Source organism: Stegastes partitus, unplaced genomic scaffold (assembly GCF_000690725.1).
Source record: "Stegastes partitus isolate 25-593 unplaced genomic scaffold, Stegastes_partitus-1.0.2 Scaffold2392, whole genome shotgun sequence".
NCBI classification, from domain to species: Eukaryota; Metazoa; Chordata; class Actinopteri; family Pomacentridae; genus Stegastes; species Stegastes partitus.
In genome coordinates, this window is record NW_007580123.1 from 52,402 (window position 1) to 62,953 (window position 10,552).

At 43.8% G+C, this 10,552-nt stretch overlaps 1 long non-coding RNA gene across 1 annotated transcript in view; it reads right to left on the minus strand.

Annotated features, from left to right (window-relative positions):
• Positions 1-5,362, minus strand: part of LOC103374900 (uncharacterized) — a 55,318-nt gene extending 49,956 nt beyond the window's left edge. Inside the window, exons 1-2 of the long non-coding RNA XR_521162.1 lie at positions 5,259-5,362; positions 3,708-3,835 (exon numbers count right to left, since the gene is read on the minus strand). This is a non-coding gene — a long non-coding RNA (uncharacterized LOC103374900). The remainder of the gene's footprint in view (positions 1-3,707; positions 3,836-5,258) is intronic.
• Positions 5,363-10,552: the final 5,190 nt, after the last annotated feature.

Here is a 10,552-nt window from a genome sequence, read left to right on the forward strand (position 1 = left end):
GACCACAATGCTGACGCTGACGCAGGCGGCGACCTTTCATCCTCTGCAGCTGTCGGCTCATGTGGGGCAGAAGCGCTGAGTGGTGACTGACGTTACTTTAAATTCAAATACAGTAAATGAAGTGTGCGACTGTGGGTTGAACTGACGATAAACTTCACGGTACGAAGCACGTGCAATCGCTAATCGGTCGTTTCTGTGGTGGTTAAAGAGACACTTTCTCAGTTTCTGTTGGAAGACGTCCAGCGGCGCTCTGAGCACAGAAACGGCAAAACCCCGTTTAAAGGGACGGCAGCAGAGCAATCACACGAGTCAAAGTTAAAGTCAGATCATTGGTCATTATAGTTTACCACAGTGGAGAAATCTGCAGCAAAGAGGATGCAAAAAAAACAATAAATTATGGATATTATAGAAAAAATAAACAATGAAAGTATCGCCGACATTGTAGAGATTCTTGTTCATGTAGAAATTCAAATATCAGATTTCTCTGAATGTGGAAAACGATCATGCAGCACAGATTTTTCCATGAGCACAAAATATGGATATTTTTTAAAAAACTACTGCAGAGACACAGAAACATGGCCGCTGTAGTAAATCAAGCATTCACAGCAGAAGAGGACGAACAACTCAGTGGATATGTCGACTAAGTTTTAAAGTTTTATTACAACTGACATAAATTTGCAATAAAATTAAAATCTTATGGTCAAGATTTTATATTAAAAGCTCCAAACGTGGTTGAAATGCTTTTGTTCATTTATGTTTAATTAAAATAGAGCTTTTCAACATTTATCCTTCAGTGTTAATTGGCTGCTGATCATGAAAAGCAACCAATCAGACAGAGTTATGTGCGGGAGTTTTAAATATATTAATTTATTACAAATCTGTTAAAAAAAAAAAAAAAAAGATCCAAATACTAGTCGACAGTAACTGGACTGTGTGCTGCAGCTCACTGCTACAGAGCAATATGTCCACACTGGAGCTATATTTAAACTACAAACACTCATTATAAACTATTTTCTTAGCTGATAGTGTTATTAATAAATCAATCAATTAATCCATTTCTGCCACAGATATTTCATTTTGATAATCTGCTCATTTTCTTCAGCCTAATCCTGTAAACAGGCTTGTTTCTTCGTTAGGAGGTCATTAGCTGATACACATATCTCTGTCACGGTGCCCGCTGCTCGCTGAACAAACACTAAAAATAACCCCATCATCCACAAGAATCACACTTCAAACACAACACAGCCCAAACCACGATCACAAACCCGCTGACTCAACAGTTCAGATTTGAACATTAACCTCTCTAGGATCCTCTGTAATCGGTTAAATTATTAAATGGCAGGTGATTGATTAACAGCTGATCATTAACGTGTATTATTCAGACTCTGAAACAGGCCACGGACAACAAACACCTGTTTAGTGCAAGAAAACATGAAACGCTGAGTTTTGGACACAGCAGATGACCAGAGAGCTGTGGCTTCACAACAGAACAACAAGAACCTGAACTGGATTTACAGGTAGAGTTCAATCTGACTAATTTAGAGACTCTTTCCTCAAGAGGGCTTCAGAAATCTGCACATGACAGCAGAAGCAACAGTTCAGTTACGTGACAGCAATTTAAAGGCCAGACAGTATTACCGTAATACCTGGACTATAAGTTGCTACTTTTTTCACATGCTTTGAACTCTGTGGCTTCAACAACGATGCGGCTCATTTATGGATTTTTGTGTGCAGCCTGTATATGTACACACCTGGTTTTCTTTTTAAAGTTAGTGGGTGTGGCTTATATTCAGGTGCTCAATAGTCTGAAAATTACGGTATTTTTAAGGGTTTAATCAACAAGCAGGGAGTGGCTTCAAGAGTTTCCATCGAGTATAAAGTCAACAAACATGTTTCTGTTGCTGCACCTCGTCTCTGTGATACGACAGCAGTTCTACAAAGCTCGGTTTTGTTCCACACGCTACAGCAACAAACCAGCATCTTTTGGATTTAGGCACTCCAGGATGAAGCACCAAAACAGAGAGAAACTGATGCACCAATTTCTCCAGACTCGTGGGGACAAACACACAGCTGACTTGTTAGAATACAGGATGGGATGTTGAATAAATCGAACCAGAAAGTAAATCAGACAACCACAAAGAGATGCAGGACTGAGGAGTGAAATAACAATCACCTGTGATCACCAAAACATTAATCTGACTGTTTGTGGTGGAGTGACGTGGAGACAACACAACTTTTCACTCATTTTAATGTGACTGTAGCCGATTCAGCCGTCCAGCTGCTGTCGTTAACCTGCATTTAGCTTCATTTTACAGTGTTTTCACCCCAAAACACCACATCTGTCTGCAGCAGCAGCAGCAGCAGCAGCAGCTCACTTCTTCGTCTTTCTCTCCGTTCAAGCAGGCAGGACAACTTCTGCTCGTCATGAGCCAAAACAAGCATCTCTGCACAGCCTTTACAGTACACGCATTCACACACGCAGCATGCAAAGACGGCAGCAACACAACGCAGCAACACAACACTGTATGGGAGCAGCGTAACCGCCAGCTGCAGACTTGCTCTCACTCCTGTATAAATTAAAGCATGGCATCACCGACACGTTCGGCAGAAAACACGACGGCAGAAGAAGAGCCGCTTTGTCTATTGTGTTCATCGGCAAGAGAAAACAGTTTGTGCAACCGTTTGACAAAAACAGGACCGATGGAGCGTCACCGCGTCACGCAGACGGAGCTCGAAACCAACTTCAATCAAACTGAAACAAACACAACAACCGACAAGAAGAAACACGGCAACGCTGTTTGTAAGCAGCAAAATGAACTTGTGTCACCGTTGAGCTCCTCAGTGAGCAGGAGGAGGACGACGCAGGTGCAGCTTTAACTTTACAGTCAGTATTTTTCTGCAATTCATCAAATCAACATGAACACTGTTCCAGTAGCCTCGTCTCACATCATTCCACTTCTGTCTTTGCTCTTTCTGCAGCAACATTTCACACGAGAAGGAAATAATGACGCTGTTTTAATCTGAATCACCTCAGAAAGACCAAAACTGCGTTGCAATCGAACTGCTTTACAGTCACAAGAAACAAAACAGCATCTCCTGTTTGGACTCAACAAATCAGCAGACAAACAGCAGAACCGTTTCATTTAACCCTGTGAACCCCGAAACATGTTTGACAGCCGTGTAATCTTAAGCAAACGGCAAGAAGACAGGATTTATGTCAGATTTCCAGCGCTGCTCGTGTGCAAAACTGTGATATATGATCAAAATCACTTCATTCTACATTTCTCTTCTTAAAAATTCTCCAAAAATAAATTGACAAATTCTGTACAAAACAAATAACTCTGCCCGACTTGCTGCAACCACGAAGACATCAGTGGCTCAGCGGTGACCAACAGTCACGCAGCAAAGATTCTGGGATTGTTTGGCTGAACTGCAGGCTGTGTAGGCAACAAACGAAACATGGAAGTGGTGAAATATCTACAGCATGGAGAGTTTCCGTTTTTGTTTTATGGTTTCAGTCACTCTAACTGTGTCAGCCTGCACAGAAGATAAGTTCTAGTCGTGGTTGTTCTGCTTCCATTGAGGCGCAGGACTTCATATTGCAGCAGAAAAACGAGACCACAGCGAGGAGAAACGTGACAGGAAATGCCTTCAGAGTGCCCGGGGTTCAGAGGGTTAATGACGCTTCAGCACAGGTGCAAACTCACCTTTTAAATTTTTCGGGTTGTTCTGTTTGGTGCGCGGCATCTTTCCGCCTCAGTTCACAGGTGCATCTTGGGAAAAGTGGGATTTAACCTTGAGGAGAGTCGACTCCTGAGCCACAGTCTGGGTGCATCTGCAGGAAAACACACATGGAGACAGCGTTAGAGCGGCTGATTGAGTTTGTTCCTCTAACAGGTGCCTCGGCAGGACTTTTCACTTCATCTCCTGTCAGCTCGGCCTGCTGTCAGTGGGAGGAGGCGTGAAAATGTTCCCCACATATCAATATAACCTCTGCAGCAGCTGCTATCTGATCACTGGGAGGTGGAGGTTCGCTGCTGTTTACGCCAAACGTCTGACTGACACGGCGGCGGCTGATAAAGAGCTGCTTCACTTTGACAAACGTCACCACGCCAACAATAAGGTCGTGTGTGGCGGCAGTCAGCTGTCAGGAATCCTGCTGCTGGAGTTAGACCGAGCCCAGATTCACGGTTTCCTCTCTGCCCGAACCACACGTCAGCATCACTACAGCTGTCATGGTATCATCCTGGTCTGCAGGAAGCGGCTGAACAAGGTGGAGACCTCAGAGCCACCTGGCTAACAGCTCACCTCTGCAGAGGGACACCTCAGACCTCCTGCTCGCCCTTGCATCCTCCCTTCATGTCCCCAGAACAACCCAAACCTGTGCATGGTGCAGCAGCTCCAGGAAGCAGCCTTTGTCTCAGCAACATTACATAACACTTACTACAACCGTAGGACGGTTCGGCTCCATACAGTTGGTACATGTGGCGCTACAGCAATGACATCATCTCACGGCGGCTCTGCTGCACCAGGTCGCGCAAAAACACGAAGAGACGCACGAAGGACTCCTCACCTGGAGGCAGGAGAGACGGCTGTCTGTCCGTCTGTCCGTCTGAGGAAACACCCTGCTACTGACGCCACAGACACGCCGGTACAACAGCGAGCAGGTGACTGATGGATCCGGTCACACCTGAGGATCGATTATGTAAACGCGCTGAGAGCTGCTGCTGATGCAGAGCCGCTGCAGGAGGCTGATGAGCAGCTGAATTAAACTGTGGTTTAACTGCATGCAATGAAGTCAGCAGAAACCACGCGTGGGAATAGCGTATTTTGTGCCTGTTGCAACACGTGAACGCCCTGCGAGGGAGGGAGGAGCCTGGGAAAACCCCTCACCGTCTCTGCTACAGCCCGAACGGGACGCTGGAGATCCGACAAAAAGCTCCGCGCATTAATCACAACATGAAGGCGGAGATCAGCAGCAGCTTCCCCGCAAACAGCAACAAAGAGCTGCGCAGCGCAGCGCGGCTTGTCCGCCCGGAGCTCCGCTGCTGCTGCAGGATCCCACAACAACACTGCGCAAAAAGCGCGGCCGCCTCTCCCCAAACACGGAGCCTCAAAGTTCACGGCGGCTCAAACCGGACGGCGGCTCGAGCACGTCCGACTCTCTGCGGCTGCAGCCGCCGACTCGACCTGTGTGACGGGGGCAGAGCGCCGCTGCTCCGGCCGCGGTCCGAGCAGGGCGGCGGGTCGGTACTCACAGGTGCGGGTCGAGCCGGTGTCACGGTAGTAACACACCTTTAGTGTGAGGAAGGTCCGGCTCTGTTCTGCTTCACCTTCTCTCTCACTGTCTATTGCAGGAAACCGACAGGCCCACTGACGTCAGCGGGGGTCCCGTCTCCGCCTCCCAGCCGCGGGGTGTCCTCCCCGGACGGCGGGGGGCTCCCGACGGCCGCGCGGCTCGCCCCCGCCCCCGTTCGTTCCGCTGCGCCTCCTCTCGGCCGCGGCCGGTGTGGCCGGTCGGGAGCCCCCCTGCCGGACCCCCGCCCAGCTCTGACTGCACATAGTTTAGGACTGACGGTTTTCCCGGAGGTTCCTTGTTGTCAGGTCACGTTGTGCCCCTCCGCCACTACCGACCGGGCTTCCCCATGCACAAACCCGCAGCAGGGGCTGAACCGCGGGTCTCCGTGCTCCGTGTAGGACCGATGCCCGCGGTGCTAAATAACGCAGACAGATGAAAAGGTGCCAAAAAACCCTCCCACAGATTTATGGGATTTGTCATCCAAAGTAACCGCGTCCTAAAACATAAAGTCAGTGAGCTTAATGAGCCTCAGGAAGCAGTTAGAGGTGCGCAGACTCTGGAGGATTCTGGAATTTTAAGTGAATAAATTATATCTGATTGGAATGGAAATTCCAACAACGAAAATAAAAATTATAAATAATAAAAATCTGGCAGCAGCGGAGCCAGAGAACATTCCAGAGCTACAGCAAATATCTTAAAATATATATATTTAGCCGATAAATTCAGCAAAACTGTAATTTTGCAGTAACAGATTGTAAAAGAACAAATTACCACGTGGATGTGTTGTACAGTTCTGGTCTGTTATTGTTTATCTATATGAATATATATAATTCAGATTAACCAACAACATGTAAATAAATGGTTGTTTTCACTGATTTTACTGGATATCTTTTGTAAAATAACAGTAAAAGATAATTTCTGTTTTTAATATACACATGTTTTTCTTTAAATAATGGCAAATACCTGTAAAATAATTACATTTTTGCTATTTTACATTTTTTAGAAAGTGTAATTTTATGGTCAAACATTGCTGTAAAAGAATAATTTGCTACTTGAAAAAATACAGATTTTTGATGTGGATCTTAAGTAGAATTTTGGCCCGATTTTATTTCAGTTAATATTTAAATTAACACTTTGTCCTGTGATTTTACCAGCTATTTGTAATTTAACAAACCAGGGAAAATCCCTCTAAAAGAAAGAAGAAGAAAAAAAACTAAACTAAAATATTGTAAATTGTTCCAAAAAAATGCATTTAAATGTTTTATTATTTTTTTTTACAAGATACAATAACAGGTTTAAGAATATATAATTTTTTTTAAAGTGCTTTTTAAAAAATATATGTATACTCATTTAAACAAAAAGGCATAACACTGTCTGGTACCTGCTTCTGCAATGTCCAATTAACGTTTGCTAGTTTTTTGTTTTCTCTGTTTGTGTGAATATGTGGATCTTGTCCTATATTGGTGGATATATTTCACAATCTTCTGTAATCATCAGTTGATCACTAACGTAGGAAACTCCAGACATACGGATAATAAAAACCGTCGCCTGGGTTGGTGTGACGACAGGATGGCTGAGGGTTTTCTGTGTTCATTACTCAACGCAGAAAACAATTAAAGCAATTCATGAAACAATTTCACGACCAACAAGCACAACATGAACTAAAACAACAAAAGGTAGAACTACACTTTGAGATGGACCCACTGCACCTCGTACACTCCTCAGCGTTCTGCCACACAAGTAGACATTATCACATAATCACATTAACCCTGGACCTGCTGCCCAGTCAGTAATCCCAGTTTGACCAGCAGCACCAGTAGCAGCATGAGCCCATCTGTCATGTCATTGGTTGTCTGTCCACCTACAACTCATTTGCATACAGCCAATCACAACCTTTCATTTCTTTACTTACTTACTTACAAACCAGGTTAACTAAAAACTAATGGTTAAATGCAGCAAACATTACATTTACAACAAGTTCTCTCCTTTAGTGTTGTCCTCCAGAAGGACACGTTTTCCATCTTTCACCTATGACTTGCTCAATAAACTCACAAATATCCATCAGGACAAGCACACTTTCCAGCTCATGTCATTCCTGCAGGCTAGTTAGCAGTGAGCTAGTTATGCTAGTTATCTGGAACACTGTGAACAGCTTCATTTTTTGTACCTAGAACTTTAAAAATTGCATATTTTACATGAATATTGTTGAACATAATCTTCAGCATCACTGTCCGCATTAAAAGAGCAGTTAGCATAGAAAAGTCATTTACAACGCATTTGTTTACCTGCTCGTCTTGCTAGCTCAGCGGATAAACATGAAGCTAACAGCTCACCAACACACTCCGAGGCCAGAAGAGCAGGAGATATGTCAGAAAAGAGACCGAATAATATTTGTTCAGAATCATTAAAGATGAATCAACATTATCCTAAAATAAAAACAACATTTAAATTGATTTCTGTCACTTAGATGTTCAGGACTGACACTACACAACATGAAATCAGCTAGTCTTTCATAATTAGCACGAAGCTAACACCAGGTCAGTATTTTTGGATTTGATCAGGAAAAAAATGACACAAAACATACAAATCTACACATCTAGCTGTAGAGTCAAACGTGTTGCATTATGTTTTCAGTGACCTTTGTGAATTCACACTTGTGGTTCCTCCGGCTGTAGCTCACATTTGCAGGTTAGCTACCCATGAGCTTGTCATGCTAGTTAGCCGGAGCCCTGTGAAGAGCCTACAGGTTGTTTTCTTCCCCCAGAACTGGAAAAATCTGCCACTTTAGATGCTGAGAAGTGTTAAAAAAAAACATATTTTGTAGTACTACCAGCACGACATGAGCTGTTAGCAAATAAATTTAATTTACTCTGCATTCGCTGTCCTTGCTAGCTCGGCTGTCAAACACGTAGCTAGCAGCTCATCCTGAGAATCTGAGGCTAAAAGAGGAGGAGATATGTCCAAACAGACTTTGTAATATCGGTTAAAACTTACAGAACGGGCAACCAACATCATTATAAAGTTAAAAGGAAAAAAATGGCATTTAAAACATTTTTGACATCAGAAATAGTCCGATTTCTGTCACTCAGATGTTCAGGATTGATACTATGCAAGAAAAACAAGCTCATCTTTTCTAATTCTAATGAACATTTTAGCATTTGATCAGATAAGAGCGACAAAAAAAGCACAAATCTACAGGTCTTCCTCTGCAGAGTCAGATGTGTTGCGCTGTGTTTCGCATGACCTTTGTGAATTCACACTTGTGTTCCCCCCCCAACTTTAGCTCATATTTTCCACTGCAGCTTCATCTGACTGTTCAGGCTCTCAGTGACAAACTGCCTGCTTGGAGGGAAATTTCTCTTCTTGCGCCGTTTCCTTTAATAAGCATGTGAGAATACCATCAAACGATATTACTGCGTGTTCTCTCAGCCCACTCGGCTACAGAAAGGGCTGTAAAACTGCTCAGTGTGCTGGGGAACTGTTGAAGTAAGTTGATTATGATTTCATTTGAATCGCGGCTGTCTCGGTGTGGTCTGCAGCAGAAGCACTGCAGCGGTTGCCTGGCTGCACTGGTGTTGTTATTTTTATCCCGTGTCTGTATTCCTGGATCTATGGCCACGCTGTGTGAGAGTTGGATCGGTCCAGCTATGACACATCACTGAACGAAAAAGGTCACGCTATTTTTTACCCCCGCGGTCAGAAATAGCTCTCGGATAAATGCGTAAATAAATCGAAAGATTTCACCCAGCAACCAGCTGCCTGTACAGAAACGTGTTCCAGAGCAGCAGAATGTGGACGAAAGAATCCCAGAGTTTATTCATAATATAGATAATTAACATTGGGTTTTATTTCTATTGCAGGAACACACTAGACACCCCAGTGACACTAATAAAAATATTGTCCTAAATAAAATTGTCCTCCTGCATACTGTTGTTTACATTACACATGATGCAAAATTGCACCTTTTCAGGTGATAAAAGTTTACATTCCTGCACACTGAAGGTATTTCTATTCATTTTTGGGATTTATAAACCTTTGTTTCCATGTACTGCTAATGTGACGTGTAAAACTGCTTCTTGTTTGTCTTATAACACGTAAAACCAACTGCTTTAAAATCTACGTGTTCCTTCTTCCTGTTATGCACTAAGAAGTCAAATTCCTCGTATGTGAAAACCTACATGGTGATAAAAACCTTTTCTAGTTCTGATTTCTAAACTAAACTGCAGCCTGTACTATTTTTTAATACCACGTCAGTAGCTGCAGTTGCTGCACAAAGAGTCTCAGAGAAACACGGTGTCACCCGAAGAAACTTTGCTGCAGTGAGGCAAATCTCGCCATTAATAAGTTATTGTGTGACAGCCACCCACCTCCATATCACAGGCTTCCTGCAGACTGCAGAGTGGGACTCCTGGCTCACTTGAGCTTTATGACTCACCTGTTTCAACTGCAAAAACTTAAAATGGCACATTTGAATAGTGGAACTTTTTTTTTTTTTCCTGCCTTTCTGCACCAACAGGAGCGAGCTGTTGTCTTTTCACCGATCTGAACAGTGATGCAGCTGCTCTGTCCGTGTGAGGATTTATCCTCCGTGAATGAACGAGGGCTGCCGTGAACACATAGGTGGTTCAGCTCTCTTCTCTCTCAAACACAACAAGGGTTTGTGACAATTAACATCACCTAAAATGGCAGCTGCTGCTGTCGTCGGGGCTCCTCGCTTCTCTGTGCGAGGCTGCTGTCTGCACACCCACAGAAAACACAAGTGTTTTTGGTTTTTCAGTGCAGGATGAAGAAGCCGAGGAGGGGGAGTGTGTGTGTGTTTTTACATAACCACATTTTTCCTGAGAAGACAGCTTGTTTGGTTTGAGCGAATGCAACGCCAAGACTAGAACAATTGTTTATTAATTGAGCCCTCGGCTGGCCGCCTGTTAGCCAAAGTCAACGTGAGCTCAGATCAGATCAGAGTTTTTCGGCGGTTTAAGTTGGACTCGATCCAGTCGCGTCTTCAAGGATCAGCAGAAATGTAGAATCGCTGTGGACGGATTGTAGATTTATCGTAAAACACTCTGCGAGGGGCGAGAGGTGATGTGGAGCTCTTCTCTCTGAATAATTCAACTCTTAGTCAAATATTATGCACTGAAATGTCACCGTTGGATTGAAGGTGTTTGCTCGTGTAAAGTTAAGGTTCCACCTCAGGAGGTTTTGAACAGTTTTAATTCTGTTGACTGTTATCTTACAGATTTACCTGTTTTGTTA